Below are 22404 nucleotides of genomic sequence, written 5' to 3'. Positions count from 1 at the left end.
ATGGGAAGGACACAACATTGGTTCCGTGACCTACAATGTAAGAGCAGATACAAATGAAAACCTCTAATCATCCTTCCAACCATACCTAAGTCAGAATCTATGTTACATTTCAGAAACAATGGATATTTGATAATACTAAATTATCAATTTTGAAAGTTGGCATACTGATACTGGATTTATGTGGTTTTTTTGCAAAGATTTTTTTAAACTTTTATTTAATGAATATAAATTTCCAAAGTGTGATTTATGGATTACAATGGGTTCCCCCCCATACCGTCCCTCCCACCCGCAACCCTCCCCTCTCCCACTCCCTCTCCCCTTCCATTCACATCAAGATTCATTTTCAATTCTCTTAATATACAGAAGATCAGCTTAGTATACATTAAGTAAGGATTTCAACAGTTTGCTCCCACACAAAAACATAAAGTGAAAAATAATAGATGATTTTTTTAAATGATGATGAAATCAGATCAGACCTATTGTCATGTTTAATCCCAGTGAGAGTCAAGTTGGGAGTTGATAATTTCTTTTTTTTTTTTTACAGAGGATCAGTTTAGTATGCATTAAGTAAAGATTTCAACAGTTTGCACCCCCATAGAAACACAAAGTGAAATGTATTGTTTGAGTACTCATTATAGCATTAAATCTCAATGCACAGCACATTAAGGACAGAGATCCAACATGAGGAGTAAGTGCACAGTGACTCCTGTTGTTGACTTTACCAATTGACACTCCTATCTATGGCATCAGTAATCTCCCTATGCACCAGTCATGAGTTTCCAAGGCCATGGAAGCCCTCTGAGTTCTCCGATTCTTATCTTGTTTAGACAAGGTCATAGTCAAAGTGGAGGTTCTCTCCTCCCTTAGAGAAAGGTACCTCCTTCTTTGATGACCTGTTCTTTCCACTGGGATCTCACTCACAGAGATCTTTTGCCAGAGTGTCTTGGCTTTCCATGCCTGAAATACTCTCATGGGCTTTTCAGCCAGATCTGAATGGCTTTAGGGCTGATTCTGAAGCCAGAGTGCTATTTAGGACATCTGCCATTCTATGAGTCTGCTGAGTATCTCACTTCCAATGTTGGATCACTCTCCCCTTTATTTATTCTATCGGTTAGTGTTAGCAGGTACTAGACTTATTTATGTGCTCCCTTTGACTCTTAGTCCTTTCATTATGATCAATTGTGAACTGAAATTGATCACTTGGACTAGTGAGATGGCATTGGTACATGCCACCTTGATGGGATTGAATTGGAAAAATTAACTGAAATGTGATCCCTGTTAAACATAAGAGTGAGAATAAGAGAGGGAAGAGATGTATAATTTGGGACATGCTCAAGCTGACTTGCCCCAAATGGTAGAGTTAGAAACATACCAGGGGATTTATGTTTTAAATTTAAAAATAAATGAGGCAAGAATCAGAGATTGTGAACTCCAACATATATAGATTTAATTCAACAGTTTAGATAGTTAAAATCAGACAGATACTGGAGATTGATATTAGACTATCACAAATTCAATGCATGCCAAGGATCAGAAATGGAAAATGAGAGGTGGGGAGGAACAATGCCAGATTTCATGAGAAAACATGGGTCCTACATTAATAATGTTGACCATGAAATTATCCTAAGTCAGTCAGTGACCCAGCAGGGCTGATGCACTGCAATATGAATTGAAGAGAGCATGTCCTATAATTCAGTCTCCAATCAGACCACAATTATCTATGTCATGAGCCAGTAAAAGGTGACTGTCATCCAGAGGAGTGCCTGTGGGGTTTCAGACCCAGTATGCGAGTGGGCCTATCACTGGTGACTATCTGGTGACTATATGGGTGGATGAGCCTCATCAGTGTCAAGGAAGGTCCAGAGGAACCCATGAGATTTCCCTGAAATCCATCAACTTAGGAGCCCCTTCAGGACAGCATCAAGTAGAGAGTATTCTGCTTTTGTTGTGGATGGCCAGATTGGGTACCAGCTGGTGGATAATGGATAAAGGGAAGTCAGGGAGAACATCACATGGAGGTACACTCAGTAGTGTGGCAGGAAGCTGCTGCTGTGCATGCTTCTTGGATGCTTGTGTTTGGGGATTTTCCAGGGCAGTTTGATAGTGAGAGCCTAATTTCAGGGGCTATTAGACATCAGAGCCAGGAGATTTGGTTTGACCTGAGGGTCAAATATATACTTATATTCAAAATCCAGTATTTAAATAGGTTATATTTTGAATATCTATTCTGCACAGTTGTCTCATTCAATAATAAGTAGTTTCTGTTTCCTTGTTCCAGGGCAGGCATTGTTCATGGTTATGCCATTTGTGTGTAACATTAGCATTTTGTTTTGAAAAATCTGAAAGGACACTGCAGCTGTACTGATAGCGAATATCTGTGTGATTTCTCAACTGATTGTCCACCAACCGACTTTCAGGCCAGGCAGTAATTCTCAATATATTTGCAACAGTGAGACAAATATTGCAAACCAAGTAGGAATTTTAGCCTTCTTTAGAGGAATGCAGCAATAACCAGGAATTAGGAGTGAAGTCAATGTGTATAAAGGAATGGAGACACAGGTGTCCTGACATGGGCTGTATGAATCAGGGAGGTCAGCATGTGAAGGAAAGATAATGGCTACATGTAGAGGAGCTGGAGACTCATGAGGATTGGCATAAGATACAAGCACAGTAGTAGCCACTTGAGGAAAGACGTGGTGTAAATAAAAGGGATGCAGACCCTGAAGCCAGCCCTTGCTGCAGACACAAGGATAGGCTACTAGGAGCAGGCTTGGATGTCAAAGATTTTTAAATGCAAGATTACAAGGATGAACATCAGACCCAGCCACAGAAAATGGTAAAATTGCTGATAATATATGGTTTCAGGAGTAAGATCAGAGATACATAAAGTCTGGCATAGCTGGAAGGCACATAGGGCTTGAGACATCACGAGGCAAATAGTTGGCAGAGTGATGGAGGATTGGCAAACACAGAAAGAAATAGAGGAGATGTCATATAAATCAGTGCACAGATAAATTTATAGGCTCAAGATATTATGTGAGAAGAAAGAGACCTAGTCATCGTGACATCCTTCTTAAGATCTAAGATGAACTATACAGCAATATAGGATAGTGAAAATGGAGAATACCATCAATATAATGCCTTTAGTAAGACTGTACCACAGAAACAAATAATAAAGGAAAAGTGTTTTGAAAACATATGAGCAGACGATTGGCACTGTGGTGTATCAGGTAAAACTGCCGTCTGCAGCATTGGCATCCAATATACGTGCCAGTTCAAGTCCCAACTGCTCCACTTCCAATACAGCTCTCTTCTATGGCCTGGAAAAGCAGTAGAAGATGGACCACATCCTTGCGCCCCTGCACCCACATGTGAGTGCCAGAAGAGTCTCCTGACTCCTGGTTTCAGGTTTGCCCAGCTCTGGTCATTTCAGCCATTTGGGGAGTAAATCTTGGATGGAATACATCTCTCTCTCTCTGCCTCTGCTTCTCTGTAACTCTTCCTTTCAAATAAATTAATATTTTTTATAAAATGAGTAGAATTAATAGACTAGTATAATCTTAAGAAAAAGTAAAAATATGCAACACAGATAACCAGTGACAGAAATCCAAACAGCATTGTTCTTGACCAAATTAATAAAGTTTAGCAACACAGTTAAAGAATATTCTGAAATGCATAGAAATAAGTTTTTTTAAAAAACTTAAACCCAGAGCCATCACGTTATGAAATAAATTTATCAAAAATCTTCAATAACATAGGAATCTGCTATATAAACAAAATAATTGACTCAGTATTTGAAAAATCCAAATAACCAATGAACAAATTTGAAAGCAAAATTTCTGGCCTAGATTTGTAGAATTTCCCTCATATTCAAGGCAGTAAAACACTCCTCAATTTCCCAGATTCATAAAAAGTGGTAATAAATATGGAATATGATTTAATTTCTTTTCTGAACACCGTATTACATTGATGCCACAGTCAGATCAAGACATGAACTAAAAAAGAACTTAAAGAACATATCTTTATAAAAAAAAGGTACAAATATTTTAAGCAAAATGTTAATATAGAGCAAAATATGAAATCACAAGAGATCAATAAAAAAGCAAGATAGAGTCAAAGATGCCAAGGTGTTTAACAGTTCAAAATAAATCATGTGAAGAATTCATGTAGAAGAGAAACACAAAAACATCACATGGTAACTGCAATTAAAAGATGAAAAGTTTTGAATAAAATTAAGCATCTAATCACAAAAATAAACTGTGAGTAAAGCAGTAAAAATAGTTATTACTTATTATAACTAAGATGGGCTGCAATGCACCTATAATATAGAGCATAATTGTCATAGAACACTGAAAGCTATTTCCCTCGGAACACAGCTGTACAAGCCTCTCTCCTTTTATTTTCTGTCTTCAGCAATGTCCTAGATGTGCAGTTAGGAAATTTAAAAAACAGAAAACTTTATGTATAAGGATATGCTTTTAAGCAGCAAAACCATCAATAAAGGTTAATTAAACTATTATATACGGAGATAACCCCATAAAATTCAAAACAAATAAAAACTGACCAGAGAATTATGCAGGGTTACTGTGTATAAGATCAATATATAAACCCAATGTGTTAGGACATGCCAGTAAGAACGAAACAGACAACAATATTAAATTACAGAATACAGAACTACAAGTGAATATCTGTAATAGAAACACGAGAAAGAGAGGTTAATCTATGTAATGTATTTTTTAGTATCTTAAAATAGTCCTGGAGTCAATTTTTTTTAAAGTCAAATGACCTTAAAAAAGAGCCAAGAATATAAATAATATAAAGACCCTGATAAAGACCCAGAGTACTGGAAAGATTCAGCATTCTGTTACACATGAGACAATTATTAAAAGTCCAAGGGTCACAAGATTTTGATAGGGTCCTGGAAAAAGGAGGGAGGGACAGTGCTCTGATGTCATGATCATCAGGGAGGTGAGAGCGGCCCCTGCTGTTGGGAGGATCAAGCTGCAAAGATGAGGCAGTTTCAGACCTGAGACCAAGCAGAGTTCCTCTCTGCCCCCACCTGCCACAACCCCAAGCTACGGCCCTCATGCTAGGAGCGTTTGGATTGGCTGTGTGTTCTCTGATGTTATGCATGCTCATTGTTAGGGCAGACTTTAAAATCAGGTGTTCAAAGGCAACACTGCTGAACCACACAGCATCTTCTTTTCTGGCATTCCAATGTTAGGCTTTCTGGGTTTGTTCCTGAGAGAGGTCTCAGGTGTTTCACCCATTGCTGCTCTGTGAACTTCCCTCACCACACTCAGGAGCCCTCAGAAGGATTCTGGGACTCATTGGAAGCTGGAAAGTGGTGAGTGTCAGAAACCAGCATTTTATGGTCACAGGAGGTGAGCTGGGCCAGTAGCCAGGACCCTGGTGTCCTGTCCTGTGTCTAAAGGAAAAGGGTTTGCGTGAACCCTGGGGCTGCACAGCTTTCCAAATTGATGGTGATTACAGAATCCACATGGAGAAATGAACTTCCACATGTGATCTGATATCCTTTGGTTGAGAAACGAGGTCACTAGTTTACAATTCAGTCCTGCCAGCACAGCTCTTCCTAGGTTCTGAGTCAGGTTTTGTTTGATGCTAATAACAGAATAGTACAGACTCAGTAATTTAGAAAGAAATGGTATTTGTCTCATGGTTTGGGTCCAAGGTCGGAGGGCAGTATCTGTTGATGGTCATCTTGTTGGCAGAGGTTTGGGTGGCACAGAGACCATATGACCAAATAATGAAATTGCAGGAGGTTCAAATATGAAGTAGTTTCTATAGCACACACCTGGGAATAAGCAGTCACTCAATAATCACATGAATTGATTTAGCCTAATCGCTTCATTAGGGTCCCACCTGTTCCCAGTGATTAATCTCTCCTAATAGGTATTAACTGCCTTCACACCCTTGTGTGGAGAGTAAAATCTTTGTAAAGGCCAATCATTCTTCACTCCCCAACCCCAAGCTAACTGGTGTGAGAACTGAAAATCAAATAAACTGTTGAACACACAGTAGTTTCATTATGCATGCAAATTTGGTTTAGTCAAATGATAGCTTGTAGCATTTGAGAATATCTCAGAATATCAGATTCTGCTGGCTATAAAATGGTTTATAAATTTGAGAGTTCATTTGTGACTGGTAAAAGAAAAAAAATTCTTTTCTCCTCAATTCCTGTACCTTTGATTTTAAGACTCAGATATTTCATGGGCAATATGAGTGGCTATGATTCTGTCTAATACACAAATTTCAGGCCATAGCTAAGCTCATGCAAATAAGATAGCTTTAGAGGGGATCTCTGGATAACTTCATAATTTTGACTGGAGCCAGAAAATCAAATACATGCTTTTCATTGGTATATGCCTGGGATGTGTTGACACTAAAATCTTAATCCATTATGTCTACTAACTCTATATAATGGCAGAATTGAACTGTTGGTGAGTCATAGGTGTTATAGATGTGTTGTTTGATATTAAGCAAACAACACACACTTGGTGTTAGTGATCATGAAAATGACTGCACAGGTCACAGACTTAAACTGATTTTAAGTGTTTGATTTCTGGTGAGAATTAAGACCTTGGAGGAGGGAGCCAATGCAAACTGTTGGGAGGGAAAAGTAAAAAGTGTGGAACTCTCTGAATTAAATGTTCTGGCTGCCGAGGTTTGTCTTAGTTCCTGAGAGTGAATCCCCTTAGTCTGCATCTCCTGAGAGTGATCCCCAAAGTCTGGGGACCTGAGTTTGGTGTTCCTTGATACTGTGGGATAAATAGGTTGCTTCCTTTCAATTGCACTTAGTACACCAGTTTAGAAATTATGTGCCATGATTTCATGTTAGACATATATACTCTTGCATGGATCCCTAATATACAGTAATAAAACCTGAAAAGAAGACAATTGTTGACATCTTTGTTTTCTGCTAAATTTGAATAAGAATGTTAACATCCATAGAACTAATATTCAGGAAAATATAGGGGCTTTGGTCAGTTCAGGTATTTTCCCAATCTCTTCTACTTCTGCCCCCAAGAGGAAAGTCCTGGTTCTTTGATGTTTTTGTTTGCTTACTTTCTGTTTCTCTAAACCATGAGTTTTGCTAGCTTTGTTGGGTATTTGTGACAATATCCTTCTTGATTTTTGTTGCTCATCTGCTAATTCTTGGCCTTTTTTATTACATCATGGCAAAATGCTGTCATGTTATAGATTGTGTATAGACTGTGCTTCTGTAGGAAATATTGATAGTTAAAATGGATTGTCTATCTTTTCTTCCATATATACTGATTTTTGTGCTTTTTCAACACTTGAAGTGACCTTATTTATTTATTTATTTATTTATTTATTTATTTATTTTCTCCATCTAGTGTTAGCTGATGTATCTGCACAATGACATATGGATAACTATTAATTACCCCTGGTTGGGTATTTATACCATTGTATTTATTTGTTCTGATAAACACTGGGCAATCCTTGCAGTTTTGTAAGCATTTTTCTTAAATATTCTGATGCTCTATCTATGAACACTGATATGAAACACTGTACTATCCTCATAGAAAATGATCTGCTCATCTCACTGTGTAACCCTTTTAAATTTTCTGACACAAATCCTGATTAACCTGAAGTGCATATTGCTTTTCCAGGCTTCAATGTAATGGTGTTATAATGGACCATGTTTCTGCATATTTTCTATTTAATCATTTTTATATCTTCATTCTATTTTACTTTTGAAATCTGTACATATGTATCTTAAGTTCACAAAAATGTAATGTATTTAGCACATAAAATTGGTTTGGAACACTATTTCTTTGGAAGCTCAGATATCTTATAAAAGAATGTTCTCAACTCTTTACTCCTATTGTTTATATAATTTCTGTCATTATTTTTAATGATCAGAAACTGTAACAACACTGTTCATTGTTAAGCTTTTATTAAAATGATAATATTATCTGTTAGGTTACATTGGAATAAAGAATACCTCCATTTGCTTTCAGCCTTTTCTTTACTTGGATGACTTCCAAGACTATGTTGCTCTTTATGTCTGATGAATTATTTTCTAATTTACTTGATAGAAAACAAGAGACAATGAATGAGAGAAAGAGCTCCTATTCACAAGTTCACTTTGCAAATGCTCACATCTTCCAGGGAGGGATCAGATCTAAACCTGAGAGCAGGTAACTCACTTCAGGTTTTCCATGTGGGTGGCACAAACCACATGTCTTGAGACATCCTCATGACTTCCCAGGGTCTGCTTTAATTGGAAGCTGGAGTTAGGATCAGAATCAGGAAATGCACCCAGGTCCTCAATTGTGGAATACAGTTTTATTAAACTTAACAGTTACCCTAAGCCTTTTTTTTTTTAAACTGAAATACATGGATCCAAGTTTGAACATCACGCCTGTAATTTGACAACAGTATTAAGAATGAATGAAACAGTATAAAGGGATGGGGTCATGAGCAGTGAGTTAAGCCACGACTTGGGATGCCCTCATCTCATATTTATCTTCCTCATTCAGGTCCTGGCCATTCCCTACTTCCATTCCAGATTCTTGCTACAATGTATCTGAGGGGCATTTGATGATGTCTTAAGTACTCATGTACCTTCTGCCTACATTGGAGATACAAAAAGTGTTCCTGGCTCCTAGATTAAACTGGAATCAGTCCCAGGTTTTGCAAACATTGACAAGTGAACTAGTGGATGGAAGATCTATCCACTACTGTCCCTCCTCCTTTCAAGTAAATAAATACATATTAAAACCTTACAACTATTCTTCCATTTAGGTTCAAGTTTAGCTTTGCAACAATGGCATTCATAGAATATCAGAAAGGCATGCAAGGGATAAGCAGAAAGTTCAATGAGAAAGGCAACCTTGATTTTTAGATTTTAAGATTATTTAAATAATCCTTAGCAGGACTGGAGATTATTGTCTTATTACTTTCTTATGCTTTGTAAATGATGCAGTTTGGTTAATCACATATTGCAGACAGTTCATTGACAGAATATGGAGACATTTCTGATTTTTAAAATTTTGCTCAGTCTTTGATTAACACTACTTTTATGTTATCACAGGATACAGTGCAACATTTGAGTATGTACACAACATAATTTAATCAATCTAGAAAATGAGGATTTTCCTTGCTTATTTTGTGTTTAAGGCCTACAAGCTCCTCCATTCCAATTTCTTATACAGTGTATCTTATCATGAACTAAAGTCACAACACTGTATTATGGAACACTGCCAGTGGTTCATTCTTTCTAACTCTGTTTCTATATCTGTTATCGTACCACCCAGTATCTTCAGTAATGAATCTTCCCATCCTAATTAAAAACATTTATATTTATATCCACCATTTTTTAGAAACCCATATATCAGAGAACATGTGAAAGTTACTTCTTCCTATGCCAGTCTTACTTCACTTAAGCATCTCCAGTTCCACCCATTTTGAAGCAAATAATATTTCAATCCTTTTTAATCACTGAATTAGGACTGGAAAACCTGTAACACATTGATAGATTCCTAGGTTGGTTCCAAATATTTACTACTATGAATACTGCTGTAGTCAAAACAGAAAGCGGAAATCTCTTTTGCATGCAGATTGAATTTCCATCTGATACATACACAATGGTTGGAGAGGTTTATCCCTTCTCATTTTTTGAGGGATGGCCATACTAAGTCTTCATAATGCTCGGGCTAACTTACATTCTCATCAATATCTTATATTTTAAAATATTTATTTATTTGAAAGTCATAGTTACAGATAGAAAGAGAGAGCTCTTCCCTCCACTGGTTCACTCCCCAAATGGCTGCAATGGCTAGAGCTGGGCCAAAACAAAGCCAAGAACCAGAAGCTTCCTCCTGGGTCTCCCATGTGGGAGCAGAGGCCTAAAGACTTGGGCCACCTTCCACTGATTTCCCAGGCCACAGAAGAGAGCTGGATCAGAAGTGGAGCAGCTGGGACTCAAGTCCCCATATGAGATTTTGGCACTGCAGGTGGTGGCCTTAATTGCTACACAACAGTGCAGGCTCCAATAACATATTAAAGTTTTCTTTTCTTCATACCCCGCTAGCATTTGTTAGTGAGGTGACACCTAGTGTGTTTTGATTTGCATTTTCCTATATAATAATTATATTGCATTTTTCCCATTTTTGTTGACCATGGGTATTTTTTCTTTACAGAAATGCCTGTTCAGATCCTTTCCCAATTCTTAGATATATTTGTGCATAATTTCAGCAGTTTCATATGTATTCTGAATTTCAGTTCTTCATGAAATGCAGAATTGGCAAATACATTATCCCAGTCTACTGGGGTATTAAAATAATTTTATTGATATAAGGTGAACAAATTTCATGTATTTCATATACACAGACTTAAGAGCATAATATTTCCCACCCTAACCTCCCTCTTGCCCATGCTCTGACACTCTGTCCTCCTTCCTCTCTTATTTTTTCTTTTTATATCTATAATTGCATAATTTCAATTTATTTTATAATCACAAGCTGAACTCTGCACCAAATAAAGAATTGAATGGAACAAGTAGAAAAATCACTGTTTATCAAGAGTATAGACAAGGATTGTAAGCAATAACCAAAACTCAGCATTGCATTTTTGTGCTTTGTTTCTTTGTGCTTTGTTTATTTGTTTATTTTGTGCTGGTTTATTTGACTGAGAATAATGGCTTCCATATGCATATACTTTGTTGTAAAAGACAAGATCTTATTAATTTATATAGCTGAGTAGTTTTGCATAGTGTATATATACCACATTTTCTTTAACCATTATTCAGTTGATGAATCTCTTGGTTGATGTCAGATCTTAGCTATTGATCTGCAATAAACATAAGGTGCAGACAAGTCTTCCTTATGCTGATTTCATTCCATTTGGGTAAATTTTTAGGAGTGGGATGGCTGTGTATACGGTAGAACAATTTTCAGATTACTGAAAAATTACCAGACTGTGTTCCATACTGGTTGTACTCTTTTACAATTTAACCAGCAGTGGATTATAGTATTTTATCACCCATATATTTGCTAACATTTATTGTTTTATAATTTTTGAAAGATAGCCACTCTAATTGGGGTGAGGTTTCACCCTCATCGTCCTTTTGGTTTGCATTTCCTGATGGCTAATGATCCTGAGCATTTTTAAATGTTTCTGTTGACCATTTGAATGTCATCCTTCAAAAATGTCTGTTTTGTCCTTTGCCCATTGCTTGACAGGATTTTTGTTGTTCTTGCTGTTCTGGATTACTTGAACTCTTTGTAGATTCTGGATATCAGACCTTTAACCATTGCAAGATTTGCAAATATTTTCTCCTGTTCTCTTGGATGCCTCTACAATATGTTGAGCAATTCCTTTGCAGTGCATAAGCATCTTAGCTTTATGCAATCCTATTTGTTTATTTTTGCTTTGATTGCCTATCATTCTGGGGTATTTAACAAGAATTCCGTGTGTATGCCAATGTCTTGCTGAGTTTCCCAATATTTTCATCTAGTAATTTGATGTTATCAGGTTATTGTTTTATATCATTGACCCATCTATAGTTGATTTCTGTATAAATTGTAAGGTGGTGGTCTTGTTTCATACTTCTACATGCAGAATCCAAGTTTTCCAGTAACATTTGTCGAAGAGTACCTTTTTTTCAGGCATTGATTTTGGCTCCTTTGTCAAAGATTGGTTGGTTGTACACGAATGTATTAAGTTCTGGAATTTCTACTCCAGTCCATTGGTCTACATGTCTATTTTTGTGCCAGTATTAGGCTTTTTTGATTCTAACTGACCTGTAGTTGTCATGAGATCTGATATTGCGATGACTCTGGCTTTGTTTTATTCTTTAAGTTTGCTCTAGCTATTCAGGATCTCTTGGGCTTCCATATGAATTTCAGCATCAATTTTTCTATCTTTCTTTTTCAGAAGAATGTCGTTACTATTTTGATTGGGATCATATTGAACATGTAAATTGCTTTCAGTAGTATGGACATTTTGATTCTATTAATTCTTCTAATCCATGAACATGACAGATATTTCCATTTTTATGTTCTCCTATTTATTTTAAAAATGTTTTGTAATTATCATTGTAGAGATATTTGACCTCTTTATTTAAATTTATTCCAATTTGTTTGGCTATTGTGAATTGAACTGATCTTGCATGTCCTTCTCAGCCATAGCATTGCCTTTTTATGCAAATGCTATTGAATTTTGTGTATTGATTTTATCTTGCAAGTTTACCAACCTCTCTTGAGTTCCAATAGTCTCTTGGTGGAGTCTTTTGGCTTCCCTATATATAAAATCATATCTTCTATCAACAGTAATAATTTGACTTCAACCTTTCCAATTTGTATCCCTTTGCTTGGATTTTGCTTGCTGGTGGCTCTCAGTAAGCCTTCTAGAACTATATTGAATAGCAATTATGGGGGTGAGCATCCTTGTAGATCTTAGTGGAAATGCTTTGAATTTACCCACACAATTTGATGGTGGCTCTGTGTTTGTCATAAACTACCTTGAATGTGTTCATGAATATTCCTTCTATTCCCAGTTCAAGGTTTTTATCAAGGACATATTTTATCTCGTGCATTCCCACTTGGTCTGGGTGAATTATATTTCTAATGTGTTGTTATGTTTGATTAGCAAGTATTTTGAGGATTGATTGCATCTGTATTTATCAAATATATTGGTCTTAGTTTGCTTTGTACATATACCTGGTTTTAGAATTAAAGTGATGCTTGTCTTCTTTCTTGTGAATTATCTTGTTAGTTTGATATAAGGTTTCTCTATTAGTTTTTTATTGCCTGTTCTTAGGGTATCTTATCAAGAAGCCATTGCTTATGTCAATGTCTTATAGTTTTCTCTATATTTTTTAAGTTTCAGTTCTTACATTTACATCCATGACTCACTTTCAGTTGACTTTGTATAGGAAAAGAGGGGTGGTCATCTGGGTTTAGTCTTGTCGATATGGATATCCCGTTGCCTCTGGACAATTTACTGAATAGACTATACCTTTTCCAGTGTATTTTTGTTTGCTTTGTAAAAGATCCATTGTCTGTATGTATCTGTATTTCTTTTTGGGAGCCTCTATCCTCTTACACTGGTCTATTCATCAGTTTTTATGCCAGGGTTTACCATACATCTATGGTATGTATTGAGCTCATTTGTTGTGACCCCAGACGTGTTCTGTTTCTCAAGAGTTACTTTTCTATGTGGAACTTTTTTTAATATATGTGAAGATATGAGGTTTAGGTTTATTTTTCTAGATACATGATGAATTCCATTGATTTTGATGGAAAGCATATTGTATCTGTAAATTAACTTGGATAATATGGAAATATTAGAAAGTATTTCAATCTGTGAATATGAGCGGTCTTTTTGATCTCAGATTCTTTATCATGGCTTTAGAATTGTTGCTGTAGAGGCATTTTACATCACAAGTCAAATTTATCCAGGGTATTTTAATTCTTATTGTGAATTTAATTTCTTCTTTAATTTATTTTTTTTCAGTGGGTTCACAATAGTATAGGTATATAAAACTTATTCTGATTTTTTGTGTTTACTTTGTATCCTGCAAATCTACCAGTCATTTACCAGTTCAGGTGGCCTGTTGTTGAACTCGTTGCATTTCCATATAAATAGAATAAAATCATCTGGAAAAATAAATAATTTCAATTTCTTCTTTTCTATATCTATGTCTTTTATTTCCTTCCCTTTTCTTTTTGTTTTGCCTAGACCTTACATTGCAGTATTGAATATAAAAGTAAAAAATGTGCATCATTTTATGGTTCCAATTATAGGGTAAATGCTTTCATTTTGTTAGCATTCAATAGAATCTGGCTCAGGTTCCTCAAATGCAAGGGTTTTGTAATTGAATTATATGCAATCTGTAAGTGTTCTGCTCAATTTACTTCTCATAAGTGAATGTATAATTTTATACAAAATGTTTTCTGCATCTAGTTCATTATACAGATGTTTATTTTTGATTGATGTGAATTATTGGAATTATGAATTACATTCATATTTTCCCTGTTCCTATATTACATCTGACTTGATTATGATATCTGACCATTTTATTTTATTTTATTTTATTTTATTTTATTTTATTTTATTTTATTTTATTTTATTTTATTTTATTTTATTTTATTTTATTTTGGATTCCAAACTGGATTCAATTACTATCAAATTTTCCACCTATATTCTAATATAAATTCTATTAGGATGACAGTGTTGCATTATATTCAGCAGGGACTCTGCTGTGTAAGTTTTTATTTGAAAAAAGAGAATCAGATAAACAGAGATCTTGCATCTATCAGGTCACTTTAGGAAAAACTGGCCTTATATAATGAGTTTGGAAAAGTTACCTCCCTAACAATTTGTATAATACCTTTCAAAAAATTGGTGTTTTTTTTAATTTTGTAGATTTTAGCAATGATGACATTTGTTGTTGATCTTTCGTTTGAACACATTATTCCTCATTTAATGTTCTCAGTATTGCTCTATTCAGAGATGTTATTATTATTATAGAAAACTTTTTATAATTCCCTTAATTAAACTTAGGTTTATTTATTTATTTTTTAACTTTATTTCATAAATATAAATGTCCAAAGTACAACTTTTGGATTATACTGGCTTCCCCCCATAACCTCCCTCCCACACGCAACCATCCCATCTCCCACTCCCTCTCCCATACCATTCACACCAGGATTCATTTTTTCAATTATTTTTATATACAGGAGATCAATTTAGTATATGCTAAGGAAAGATTTCAACAGTTTGCACATACACAGAAACACAAAGTATAGAGTACTGTTTTAGTAGTAGTTTTACCATTAATTCACATAGTACAACACATTAAGGACAGAGAGCCTACATGGGGAGTAAGTGCACAGTGACTCCTGTTGTTGACTTCACAATTGACAATCTAATTTATGGCGTCAGTAATCACCAGAGGCTCTTGTCATGAGCTGTCAAGGCTGTGGAAGCCTCTTGAGTTCACCACCTCTGATCTTATTTAGACAAGGCCATAGTGAAAGTGGAAGTTCTCTCCTCCCTGCAGAGAAAGGTACCTCCTTCTTTGATGGCCCCATTCTTTCCACTGGGATCTTACTCACAGAGATCTTTCATTTAGGTCTTTTTTTTTGCCAGAGTGTTTTGGCTTTCCATGCCTAAAATACTCTCATGGGCTCTTCAGCCAGATCCAAGTGCCTTAAGGGCTGATTCTGAGGCCAGAGTGCTGTTTAGGACAGCTGCCATTCTATGAGTCACTTCCCATCTTAGGTTGTTCTCTCCTTTTTAATTCTATCAGTCAGTATTATCAGATACTAGTCTTGTTTAGGTGATCCCTTTGACTCTCAATCCTGTCATTATGATCAATTATGAATTGAAACTGATCACTTTGACTAGTGAGCTGGCATTGGTACATGCCACCTTAATGGGATTGAATTGGAATCCCCTGGCATGTTTCTAACTCTACCACTAGGGGTATGTCTGATGAGCATGGGCCATACTGTACATCTCCCCCCTCTCTTATTTCCACTCTTATATTTAACAGAGATCACTTTTCAGTTAAATTTAAACACCTAAGAATAATTGCATGTTAATTAACGAGTTCAACCAATGGCATTAAGTAGAACAAAAAATACTAAAAGGAACAAAATAGTAAGTTGTTCTTCAACAGTCAGGACAAGGGCTGATCAAGCCATTTTTTTCTCATAGTGTACATTTCACTTCAACAGGTTTCCTCTTAGGTGCTCAGTCAGTTGTCACTGCTCAAGAACATATGATATTTGTCCCTTTGGGACTGGCTTATTTCACTCAGCATGATGTATTCCAGATTCCTCCATTTTGTTGCAAATGAACAAATTTCATTTCTTTACTGCTGTATAGTATTCTATAGAGTGCATATCCCATAATTTCTTTATCCAGTCTTTTGTTGATGGGCATTTAGGTTGATTCCAGGTCTTAGCTATTGTGAATTGAGCTGCAATACACATTAAGACATAGACAACTCTTTTATTTGCCAACGTAATTTCCTTTGGGTAAATTCCAAGGAATGGGATGGCTGGGTTGTATGGTAGGGTTATATTCAGGTTTCTGAGGAATCTCCAGACAGACTTCCATAATGGCTTTACCAGCTGGCCTCATATGATGAGTTTGGAAAAGTTACCTCTCTAACTTTTCAAAAGATTGGTGTTTTTTTTTTTAATTTTGTAGATTTTATTAATGAAGATATTTGTTGCTGATCTTTCATTTGAACACATTTTTTCCTGATTTAATGTTCTTACTCAGTATTGCTCTATTCAGATATGTTATAATTATAGAAAACTTTTATTTAATAAATATAAATTTCAAAAGTACAACCTTTGGATTATAGTGATTCTTTGCTCTATAACCACCCTTCCACCCACAAACCATCCCATCTCCTACTCCCTCTCCTATCCCATTCTTCATTAAGGTTCATTTTAAATATCTTTATATACAGAAGATCAACTCTATACTAAGTAAAGATTTCAACAGGTTGCAACCACACAGAAAGACAAAGTATAAAGCATGGTTTGAGAACTAGTTTTAGTGTTAATTCTCATAGTATAAAACATTAAGTACACAGGTCCCAATATAGGGAGCAAGTGCACAGTGACTCCTGTTGATGATTTAACAATTCAGACTTTCATTTATGATGTCAGTAATCATCTGAGGCTCTTTTCATGAGCTGCCAAGGCTATGGAAGCCTCTTGAGTTCACAAAGTCCACCATTATTTATACAAGGTCATAATCAAACTGGAAGTTCTCTCCTCCCTTCAGAGAAAGGTACCTCATTCCTTAATGTCTGCTTCTTTCTGCTGGAATCTCACTCACAGAGGTCTTTCTTTAAGGTTATTTTTGCCACATTTTGTCGTGTGTTTCCATGCCTGAACTACTCTCATGTGCTTTGTAGCCAGATCCAAATGCCTTAAGGTGTGATTCTGAGGCCAGAGTTCTGTTTACGGCATTTGTCATTCTAAGAGTCTGCTCTGTGACCTGCTTCCCATCCTGGGTTGTTCTCTCCTTTTTAATTCTGCAATTATTAGCAGACACTGGTCTTATTTGTGTGCTCCCTTGACACTTAATCCTCTTTATGATCAGTTATGGACTTAAACTGATCACTTTAATTAGTAAGGTGGCATTGGCACATGCCAATTTTTAGTATTTCGAGTCCCATGGCAAGTTTTAAGCTTTACCCTTAGGGGTAAATACCTGGGAGCATGTGCCAAACTGTATATCCCCTCCATCTCTTATTCCAACTCTTATTTTTTATTTCAATTTGATTTAAACACCTAAGAATAATTCTGTGTTAAGTAAAAAGCTCAACCAATGGTATTAAGTAGAAAAAGAAAATACTAAAATGAATAAAATAGTAAGCTGTTCCTTGACAGTCATCACAAGGGCTGATCAAGTCACTGCTTCTCATAGTGTCAGTTTCACTGGCTTATTTCACTCAGTATGATGTTTTCCAGATTCCTCCATTTTGTTGCAAATGACCAGATTTCATTTCTTTTACCACTGTGTAGTATTCTGTAGAATACATAACATATCACTTAACTTCTTTATCCAGTCTTCTGTTGATGGGCATTTAGGTTGATTCCATGTCTTAGCCATTCTGAATTGCACTGCAATAAACATTGAGGTGTAGACAGCTCTTTTATTTGCCAATTTAATACTCCTTGGGTAAATTCCAAAGAATGGAATTGCTGAGTCATGTGTTAGGGATACATTCAGATTTATGAGGTATCTCCAAACTGTATCCATAGTGGCTTTACCAGTCTGCATTCCCACCAACAGTGGGTTATTGTGCCTTTGCCCCCACCACCTCACCATCATCTGTTGTTAGTTGATTTCTGTATGAAAGCCATACTAACTGGAGTGAGGTGAAACCTCATTGTGGTTTTGCTTTGCATTTCCCTGATGGCTAGTGATCCTGAACATTTTTTCATGTGTCTGCTGGCCATTTGGATTTCCTCTTGAAAAATGTCTATTTAGGCTCTTGGCCCATCTCTTACGTGGGTTGTTTGTTTTGCTGTTGTGAAGTTTCTTGATCTCTTTGTAGATTCTGGTTATTTTTTTTTTTTTACAGGCAGAGTTAGACAGTGAGAGAGAGAGAGACAGAGAGAAAAGTCTTCATTTTCCGTCGGTTCACCCCCCAAATGGCTGCTACACTGGTGCACTGCACCGATCCGAAGCAAGCAGCCAGATGCTCCCTCTGGTCCCTGATGTGGGTGCAGGGCCTAACCACTTGGGACATCCTTCACTGCCTTCCCAGGCCACAGCAGGGAGCTGGACTGGAAGAGGAGCAACTGGGACAGTACCTGGCACCCCAACCAGGACTATAACCCAGGGTGCCAGCTCCACAGGCTGAAGATTAGCCAAGTGAGCTGTGGTGCCTGCCAGATTTTGGTTATTAATCCTTTATCAGTTGCATATTTTGCAAAGATTTTCTCCCATTTTTTTCAGTTACCTCTTCACTTTGATGACTTTTTTTTTTTTTTTTGCAGACAAGAAACTTTTCAATTTGATGTAATCCCTGTTGTTAATTTTGGCTTTGACTGCCTATGCCACTGGAGATTTTTCCAAGAAGTCTTCCCTGTGCCTATATCTTGCAGACTTTCTCCAATGTTCTGTAATAATTTTATGGTGTTGGGTCATAGATTTAGATCTTTAATCCACGTTGAGTGGATTTTTGTGTAAGGTGTAACATAGGTATCTTGCTTCATACTTCTGCATGTGGAAATCCTGTTTTCCCAACAATATTTGTTTAAAAGACTCTCCTTGCTCCAGAAATTGGTTTTAACTCCTTGATCAAATATAAATTGGTTGTAGATGTTTGGATTGATTTCTGGTGTTCCTATTCTGTTCTATTGCCTATCCATCTGTTTCTGTACAGTACCGTGCTGTTTTGATTATAATAGCCCTGTAGTATGTCTTGAAATCTGGTATTCTGATGCCTCCAGCTCTGTTTTTGTTGTATAAGACTCGTTTATCTATTTGAGGTCTCCTGTGCCTCAATATATGTTTCTATATGAATATCAGCATCATTTTTTCTAGATCTGATAAGAATATGTTTGATATTTTCATTGGTATCACATTGAATCTGTAAATTGCTTTGGGAGGAATGGACATTTTGATGATATTAATTCTTCCAATCAGTGAGCATGGAATATTTTTCCATTTTTTGGTATCCTCTTTTAGTTCTTTAAGATTTTGTAATTCTCATTATAGAAATATTTGACATCCTTGGTTAAGTTTTTTCCAAGTTATTTGGTTTTTTTTCTGGTAGCTGTTGTGAATGGGATTGACCTTAGAAGTTACTTCTCAGTTCTGGCAGTGTCTGTATACAAAGGCTGTTGATTTTTATGTATTGATTTTATATCCTGCAACTTTGCCAAATTCGTCTATGAGTTCCAATAGTCTCTTAGTGGAGTTCTTTGGATACCTTAAATAGAGTCACGTTGTCTGCAAAGATGTATAGTTTGACATTTTCCTTCCCTTTTTGTACCCCTTGTAATTTCTTTTTCTTGACTAATGGCTTGGCTAGAACTTCTAGTGCTATATTGAATAGCAATGGTGAGATTTGGCATCCCTGTCTGGAACTGGGTCTCAGTGGAAACGCTTCCAACTATTCCGCATTCAATAGGTTGCTGGCTGTGGGTTTTTTCATAAATTGCCTTAATGATGTTGAGGAATGTTCCTTCTATACACAATTTGGTTAGAGTTTTCATCATGAAATTGTTTTGTAATTTATCAAATGCTTTCTCTGCATCTATTGAGATAATATATGATTTTTCTTCTGCAGTTTGTTAATGTGGTGCATCACATTGATTGATTTGTGAATGTTGAACCATCCCTGCATACAAAGATAAATCCCACTTGGTCAGGTTGGATGATCCTTCGAATTTGTTGTTGGATTATTTTGGCTTGAATTTTGTTGTGTATTTGTTGTATGTTCTTTAGAGAATTTGGTGTGTAATTCTCTTTCTCTGCTACATCTTTTTCAGGTTTAGGAAGTAAGTGATACTGGCTTTGTAGAAAGAATTTGTGAGGATTCCCTCTCTTTCAATTGTTTTGAATAGCTTGAGAAGAATTGGAGTTATTTCTTCAGTAAATGATAGAATTCAGACCCAGACCAAGTGGGATTTATCCCTGGTATGCAGGGATGGTTTAATGTGCGCAAGACAATCAATGTGATACACCACATTAACAGACTGCAGAAGAAAAACCATATGATTATCTCAATAGATGCCGAGAAAGCATTTGATAAAATACAACACCCGTTCATGATGAAAACTCTAAGCAAACTGGGTTTGGAAGGAACATTCCTCAATACAATCAAAGCAATTTATGAAAAACCCACAGTCAACATCCTATTGAATGGGGAAAAGTTGGAAGCATTTCCAATGAGATCTGGTACCAGACAGGGATGTCCACTCTCACCACTGCTATTCAATATAGTTCTGGAGGTTCTAGCCAGAGCTATTAGGCAAGAAAAAGAAATTAAAGGGATACAAATTGGGAAGGAAGAATTCAAACTATCCCTCTTTGCAGATGATATGATTCTTTATTTAGGGGACCCAAAGAACTCTACTAAGAGACTATTGGAACTCATAGACGAGTTTGGCAAAGCAGCAGGGTATAAAATCAATGCACAAAAATCAACAGCCTTTGTATACACAGACAATGCCATGGCTGAGGAAGAACTTCTAAGATCAATCCCATTCACAATAGCTACAAAGACAATAAATACCTTGCAATAAATTTAACCAAGGACGTTAAAGATCTCTACGATGAAAATTACAAAACCTCAAAGAAAGAAATAGAAGAGGATACCAAGAAATGGAAAAATCTTCCATGCTCATGGATTGGAAGAATCAATATCATCAAAATGTCCATTCTCCCAAAAGCAATTTACAGATTCAATGCAATACCAATCAAGATACCGAAGACCTTCTTCTCAGATCTGGAAAAAATGGTGCTGAAATTTATATGGAGGCACAAGAGACCTCGAATAGCTAAAGCTATATTGTACAACAAAAACAAAGCCTGAGGCATCACAATACCAGATGTCAGGACATACTACAGGGCAGTTGTAATCAAAACAGCATGGTACTGATACAGAAACAGATGGATAGACCAATGGAACAGAATTGAAACACCAGAAACATCTACAGCCAACTTATATTTGATCAAGGATCTAAAACTAATTCCTGGAGCAAGGACAGTCTATTCAATAAATGGTGCTGGGAAAATTGGATTTCCACATGCAGAATCATGAAGCAAGACCACTACCTTACACCTTACACAAAAATCCACTCAACATGGATTAAAGACCTAAATCTACGACCTGACACCATCAAGTTACTAGAGAACATTGGAGAAACCCTTCAAGATATTGGCACAGGCAAAGAATTTCTGGAAAAGAACTGAAAGGCACAGGCAGTCAAAGCCAAAATCAACTATTGGGATTGCTTCAAATTGAGAAGTTTCCGTATTGCAAAAGAAACAGTCAGGAGAATGAAGAGACAACCGACAGAATGGGAAAAAATATTTGCAAACTACGCAACACATAAAGGGTTGATAACCAGAATCCACAAAGAGATCAAGAAACTCCACAAAAACAAAACCAACAACCCACTTAAGAGATGGGCCAAGGACCTCAATAGACAGTTTTCAAAAGAGGAAATCCAAATGGCCAACAGGCACATGAAAAAAAATGTTCAAGGTCATTAGCGATCAGGGAAATGCAAATCAAAACCACAATGAGGTTTCACCTCACCCCGGTTAGAATGTCTCACATGCAGAAATCTACTAACAACAGATGCTGGCGAGGATGTGGGGAGAAAGGGACACTAACCCACTGTTGGTGGGAATGCAAACTGGTCAAGCCACTATGGAAGTCAGTCTGGAGATTCCTCAGAAACCTGAATATAGCACTACCTTTCGACCCAGCCATCCCACTCCTTGGAATTTACCCAAAGGAATTTAAATTGGCAAACAAAAAAGCGGTCTGCACCCTATGTTTATTGCAGCTCAATTCACAATAGCCAAGACCTGGAACCAACCTAAATGCCCATCAACGGTAGACTGGATAAAGAAATTATGGGACATGTACTCTTTAGAATACTATACCACAGTAAGAAACAATGAAATCCAGTCATTTGCAACAACATGGAGGAATCTGGAACACATCACGCTGAGTGAAATAAGCCAGTCCCAAAGGGACAAATACCATACATTCTCCCTGATCGGTGACAACTGACTGAACACCAAAAAGGAAACCTGTTGAAGTGAAATGGACACTATGGGAAACGGTGACTTGATCAGCATAGCCCTGACTGTTAATGAACAACTTAATACATTATCCCTCTTAGTAGTTTT

This window comes from Oryctolagus cuniculus, chromosome Y (assembly GCF_051225735.1).
Source record: "Oryctolagus cuniculus isolate XC-2025 breed Fujian yellow rabbit chromosome Y, ASM5122573v1, whole genome shotgun sequence".
Classification (NCBI taxonomy): Eukaryota; Metazoa; Chordata; class Mammalia; order Lagomorpha; family Leporidae; genus Oryctolagus; species Oryctolagus cuniculus.
The sequence above is the reverse complement of the archived record's forward strand: the minus strand, read 5'-3'. Positions refer to the sequence as shown.